Raw genomic sequence first — 6566 nt, forward strand, 5'->3', positions numbered from 1 at the left:
CGCATTAATAAAGGGAAGACCAGGTAGAGAGGAGAGGCTTACAATAATTAGCTGTTGCTTTTTTTTTCTTTCTTTTTTTCCCCCTGTATCCAGGTGTTGAACTTTGTTCTCTCCGTTTCTTTCTCCACAGGAGGGGCAGCCTGCAATAAGTAGTGGCAGCAAGATGGCATCTCCCACCGAGAGACACTTGTACCACTTAGAGATGAGAAAGATGCACTAACTAAGGTGGGCATTTTCCGCTGTGAGTCTGTTTGTGCATGTCTAAAAATATCCCACATCTGCACAAGGACTGGAGACTCTCAGCATGTCTTGGTGGCAGTCTTTGTAGGGCTTTCCAGTGAGCATATTACAAGAGACCTTTGACATGAAGTTGAAAATTCACATTAAAGAAGGCTTACAAAAAACAAACAGTTATATCTATCTAAATGAAGTTGTTTCATCACATAACACTAATGTTCTTTTTCCCCTTGTACAGAAGCAGTAAGTCGGGAAGGGTAATTTTGGGGAATCTTGAGATTCAAGTTAGGAAATATGTACTTAATGTTGGCCTCTAGAGAGTGCGTGGTACTGATCCCAGGTTTATTTATTTATTTTTATTTTTTTGTACTAGGGATTTACCCAGGTGCCTTCAATCTTTGAGCTCTCTCCCTACCCCTTCTTATTTTATTTTTGAGATGGGGTCTTGTTATGTTCCCCAGTTGGCCTCAAATTTGTAATCCTCCTGCCTTAGCCCCCCAAATAGCTGGGATCAGGCATCACCATACCCTGTAAAAATGACAGTTTTTAAACAGAAAAATAATGCACTCAGAGATGCACATGTAGAATCCTGGATTGGCAATAACCTTTAAGATGGATAGCAGATGGAACCTCCCCAGGAGAGGGTAGTAAGCCCTGATAGAGGCTGTGAGAAGCTCATCTCCTTTTTATAATATATTTTGGGAACAGTTACAGTGGAGTTGTGCATACAAAGATGAAATGTCCTTGAGGAATGAGTGTGGTATTGGAGGTATAACACGACAAGTATGAGATTTAAGAGAGGTGAGAGGAGAGAACCTGACCAAGCAATAGTGTATGACATGGTAGGAAGGGATGGCAATTAAGGTTAGGTGAGAAAAGAAGAGTTTCTCAATGGAGGATAGACCTATCCAAGATAGGAAATGGTGATACACAGCTAGGGAATGTGAAATTAAGGGGAAAGCAGATCTAGTGAAGAATATTTATAGAGAGATGGGAAGGAACCCATAAGAACACAAAGGAAAATATGGAACAAGGAAAGCAGATACTATAGAAGAGGTCAGAATAAGAATAAAGTGAGAATAAGGTGGGAAGATTAGTTATAGATTAAAATGGAGGTGACCCTTTAACTAAAACACCAGGGGGATATAGGGGGCTAGACAAAAAAAAAATACAGGCACTGTGGGGTTAAGAAAAGAGGTGATGGCACAGCAGTGCATTAGATGAAGGGGGTAGAAATAGGGGTGATGGGGCGAAAGAGGACAACTTTATTAGTACAGTATGACTTTTCACCAGAGTGAACAAGGATCAAGATTTAAGACAGATTGATATGGAGAAAAGAAAGGTCAATGGGGTGCTCTGAGAATGCACGGGGCAAGGGGAAATCTCAGTTCCAGGGAATAAGGAGAAGGTCTGAAAAGTCACACCTGATGGACGGTTGGGATAAATGGAGAACCCTCAAAAACCAGTTAGTGCACTTTTATGAAATACTCAGATACATGAGATTTGTGATAGTTTTTTTATAATATAGAAATTGGCATGTAAAATAGGTCATAGAATGAATCAATGTAAAAGGTACTGGTTGGATTAATTCATTCATTAAACTAATGTTATGGAACATTTACTTTGTTCAAGAGACTTTTCCAAGTACTCAGTGTTCCACAGAGCACAGAAAAGAGCCATGAGTCTTGAGGTATTATAGCCTAAATCTGGCATAAGACGAAGAAACGAGAAATGACAATACTATGGGTTAGGGATCATTCTTGTGAGCCGGGGGGACATAAGGCATGCACATCCTATCTTAAAGGATATATACTGTGAATTCATAGTATAAGGAAAAGTTTAACAGTACCAAGTACATATCATTTACAAGAAAGCCATAGCCCCCACAAACACCAGTGAAGGGGTCCAGAAGAGGCCTGGAAACTATAGACTGGACTTGGAGGGGAGTTGGAAGTGGGGTAAACTGAAGAAGATGGTGTGATGGTTAATTTCAAGTACCAACTTGACTAGGCCAAGGGAAGCCCAGATAGCTAAAACATTACTTTTGTATTTATCTGTGAGGATATTTCTGGGAGAGACTGGCAGGTGTTGCAGAGCTGTGGATTCAAGCCTGGACATCACTCCAAAACCTAGGTTGTTTTTGTTTCATCCAACCTCCTGGAGAGCCACGTAGGGGGCACAGATCCATCTCTTCTGAGTAGACTGAGGAAAGAAGATGTGCCTTCTCCATTTTGGCTGGGGATCTCTATCATACTGAAGGTGGGGGAAGGGCATACTCTGTCTTTTCTGGTGTTGGGACGTCCATCTTCTCCTGCCTTGGACATGAAAACTCCTTGTTCCTGAGACTTTGAAATTTGGGACTTAGACCAGCAAACCCATTGCCACTCACTCAAAAAAACAGACATACACAATTCTCAGGCCTTTGGACGTAGACTGGTTTAGACTATGGCTTTTGGGTTCATCAGCTTGCAGGCAGCATATTGTAGGTGGTGTTCTTCTCCAAAATTGTGGGACAATTCCCATGAAAGATGCTGTCTTATACATCTATGTGTATACAACTGCTTCTGTTTCTCTGGAGCACCCTGATTGATAAAAAAGAGCCATACACAGTGGTTTGTCCCTACATGAGGGAAAGACTGGAACAAGTTAGAAACATCCACAATAAGGATTGAGTAATAGAGAAAGTTAAAGAAATATAACTGGCCTCCTTATTGCTTTTGGAAGGTGGGGGGTGGGACAAGAGAAGAGTTGGGTCCGTGCCCCCTACCTGGCTCTCCAGGAGATTGGAACAAAAACAACCCAGATTTTGGAGTGATGTCCAGACTTGAACCCACAGCTCTGCATCAACTTTTCTGAACCCCTGTGTCCTCATCATGAATGTTGTTATAATATTAAACTTTCAAAGTTGTAAAGATCAAATAGGATAATTTAGGGAAAAAGTGCTTGGTCAACTTACCTTGGGAAATGATTATTGTTTGACTTTAAGATGCTTCCTGGAGTAGTCCCAGGCAGAAACACAGACAGCCTGTGACCAGCTGTCATCTCAGCCCTTCCCTGCAGCAGCTCTCCCAAAGAGAGTGGGAAGTCATTAGCCCATCCCTGAAGGTCAGACTGGCCAAGAACCTAGCCACTTTGTTGATCTCAGAGGTAGCATTTGGGTAATGAGTTTTCAACACTTGTCTGAGACTTGGAAGCTTTATGAATTCACATCTCAAACAAGAACCGAGGCGTCGATGACAAGCATCTGTGAGACCAGCAGGAGGGGACTGGGCATTTCTAATCTGAGAAGAAACACTTTGGGGTGCATAACACTGTGGCAAGCCTAATCCAACATTAATTAGAAGTTAATGATTTTACAAGATCATTCAAGAGTTTCAGCCGTCTGTAATCATGACATGCTCATTTTAGAGTAATGTTTTTCTCTAAAATTTTCTTTCACTTTCTCCCCAAACCTTTTCATCTCTTCCATATCTCACATACCCTTCACTTTCAACTCCTTCTTAGTATCATATCCAAGATTCTTTGGAATACCTGATGTCAGTTCTTGATAATGTGAAGCAACTCAGACAGAGTTAAAGTTGTCACTCGAACCTGGGAGTTTTCAAATTCTTGGGCATTAATCATGAGACTGTACCATGTAGGAAACATGTTTCATTACGGTTACTTTTTTAGATATATGATATGTTGTCCCCATCCCCAGTTTTCTAAAACAGGGTCTATGCCCATTTGAACTGGTTCACTCATTTTTAATTTTTTTTTTGTTTTATAATTGTTAGATTGGTTCCCCATTCACTCACTCAACAAACATTTATCCATGCAATGAATACTTGTGGAAGGCAATCATGGAGACACATTGCAAGATTTACCTGGTAGTTAGAGTGTGCAGCCCACGTGCATGATGGTTTGAAGGAAAAAAGGGCAGAAAGGAAGGACACCTGTGGACCATTGATTAAATATTTCTGTTCCCTCCCTAGTTTATATGTTGAAGCATAATCCCCAGTGTGAGGGTATGTGGAAGTGTATTCTTTGGGAAGTGATTAGGTCACACAAGCCTTTGTTCTATTAGTGATTTTATTAAAGACGCTTGCAAGATACCCCTTGCCACTTCCGCCATGTAGAGATAGGGTAAGGTGTGGTCGAGAGGAGGCAGGATTCACCAGGCACTGACTTGACGGATGCCTTGATCTTGGATTTCCCAGCCTCTAGCTGTGGGAGAAACAAGATGCTGTTGTTCAGAGGCCACCAGCCTGTGGTATTCCATTACTGCAGCTTGAATGAACTAAGGTGAGTGTTGATTCAGGTCCTGCACAGGGAGAGGGATGGTTGTGCAGAACCTTACAGAGAAGTGAGCTGTGGGTTCAGGAGGGGCTCGTGGGACACATGGCAAGCAATGTTCATAGCACATGCAAAACCCTGGAGGTAAGAGGTGCTAGGCATGCCAAAGCCAAATATCAGATTGAATTTTGTGGGTGCTGATTTGGGAGCCCCATTGAGAAGAACCTTCAGTTCTATACTGAGAAGCTTGAACTTTTATCACACAATTTTAAAATTTTTATGGGTGCACTGTAATTATACGTAAAAGTAGAATTCATTGTGATATATTCACACATGCACAGGATATAATTTGTTCAATATTGTCGCCCAGTATTGCCCCCATTCCTCCCCTCATCCCTCCCACATGGGTCCACTTCTGTTATTCTATTATTCTCCCTTCCAGTGCTATAAAATTTCTTTTTCTTTTTTTAATTGATTTTATTTTTTAAATACAGTGGAATGCATTACAATTCTTATTTCACATACAGAGCACAATTTTTCATATCTTTGTATATAAAGTATTTTCATACCAATTCATGTCTTTATACATGTACTTCGTTTTTTTGCATTACAATTCTTATTACACATATATATCACATTTTTTCATATCTCTGTTTGTATATAAAGTAGGTTGACACCCAATTTGTGTCTTCATACATACTTTGGATAATAATGTCCATCACATTCCACCATCCTTGCTAATCCCGTGCCCTCTCCCTTTCCCTCCCTCCCCTCTTCCCTATCTAGAATTCATCTATTCCTCCCATGCTCCCCTTCCCTACCCCACTATGAGTCAGCCTCCTTATATCACAGAAAAGATTCGGCATTTTTTTTTTTTTTGGAATTGGCTAACTTCACTTAGCATTATCTTCTCCAACACCATTCATTTACCTGAAAATGTCATGATTTTATTCTCTTTTATTGCTGAGTAATGTTCCATTGTGTATATATGCCACATTTTTTAATCCATTCATCCACTGAAGGGCATCTAGTTGACTCCACAGTTTAGCTATTGTGAATTGTGCTTCTATAAACATTGATGTGGCTGTGCCCCTGTAGTATGCTGTTTTTAAATCCTTTGGGTATAGTTCAAGGAGAGGAATAACTGGGTCAAATTGTGGTTCCATTTCCAGATTTCCAAGGAATATCCATACTGCTTTCCATATTGGCTGCACCAATTTGCAGTCCTACCCGCAAAGTATGAATGTGCCTTTTCCCTCACATCCTCACCAACACTTATTGTTGTTTGTCTTCATAATAGTTGCCATTCTGACTGGGGTGAGATGATATCTTAGAGTAGTTTTGATTTGCATTTCTCTGATTGCTAGAGATGATGAGCACTTTTTCATATATTTGTTGACCATTCTTTTTGCTCTCTGACTTCCACATACAGGAGAAAGCATGTGACCTTTGACTTTTTGAGCCTAGCTTATTTTACTTAGCATGATGGATTTTAAGAATGGAGACAACACAGAGAGATTTGCATTCCCTGATGTTTCCTTTGGCAGGAATGAGAAATTATATGGAGAGAGTTTGTTAACACATTGAGTATAAAAATTCATTTTAAGATTTCTGAAATTAGTGTGGTATTAGTCAGGTTTGAAGGAATGCTGCAGGTTCCCTTCTCCCAAATATCTCCTTTAGGGCCACCTAAATTCTTTACTGAAAATAAAACAAACAGCATTTTTTATAAGTAGAAGTGTTTTCTTTAAACAAAACACCCTGGATGAATTCCGAAGCTATCAGTCATCCACATCTTATTGTAAATGTGTCTTCCAATTATAGACGAGAATGTGGATTGGTGAGATCTTGAGTTTTAGCAGTGTGATGATATGGGTAGGATCATTTGGTGGCCGAGTCATTGGAGAAGGACAGGTGGAAATTGAAGTGTATGGGGCAGGAGAAAGATGTGCTTGCTGAAGCAGGTGAGTGTAACTTAGAAGGTAGAAAAGGGACCAGGTTCCAGATTTAACCCATTTAGAGTTTCTTCCCAAAGTTGACTCTGCTTTGTTACA

The sequence above is a fragment of the Marmota marmota genome, unplaced genomic scaffold, assembly GCF_001458135.2.
Source record: "Marmota marmota marmota unplaced genomic scaffold, marMar, whole genome shotgun sequence".
Classification (NCBI taxonomy): Eukaryota; Metazoa; Chordata; class Mammalia; order Rodentia; family Sciuridae; genus Marmota; species Marmota marmota.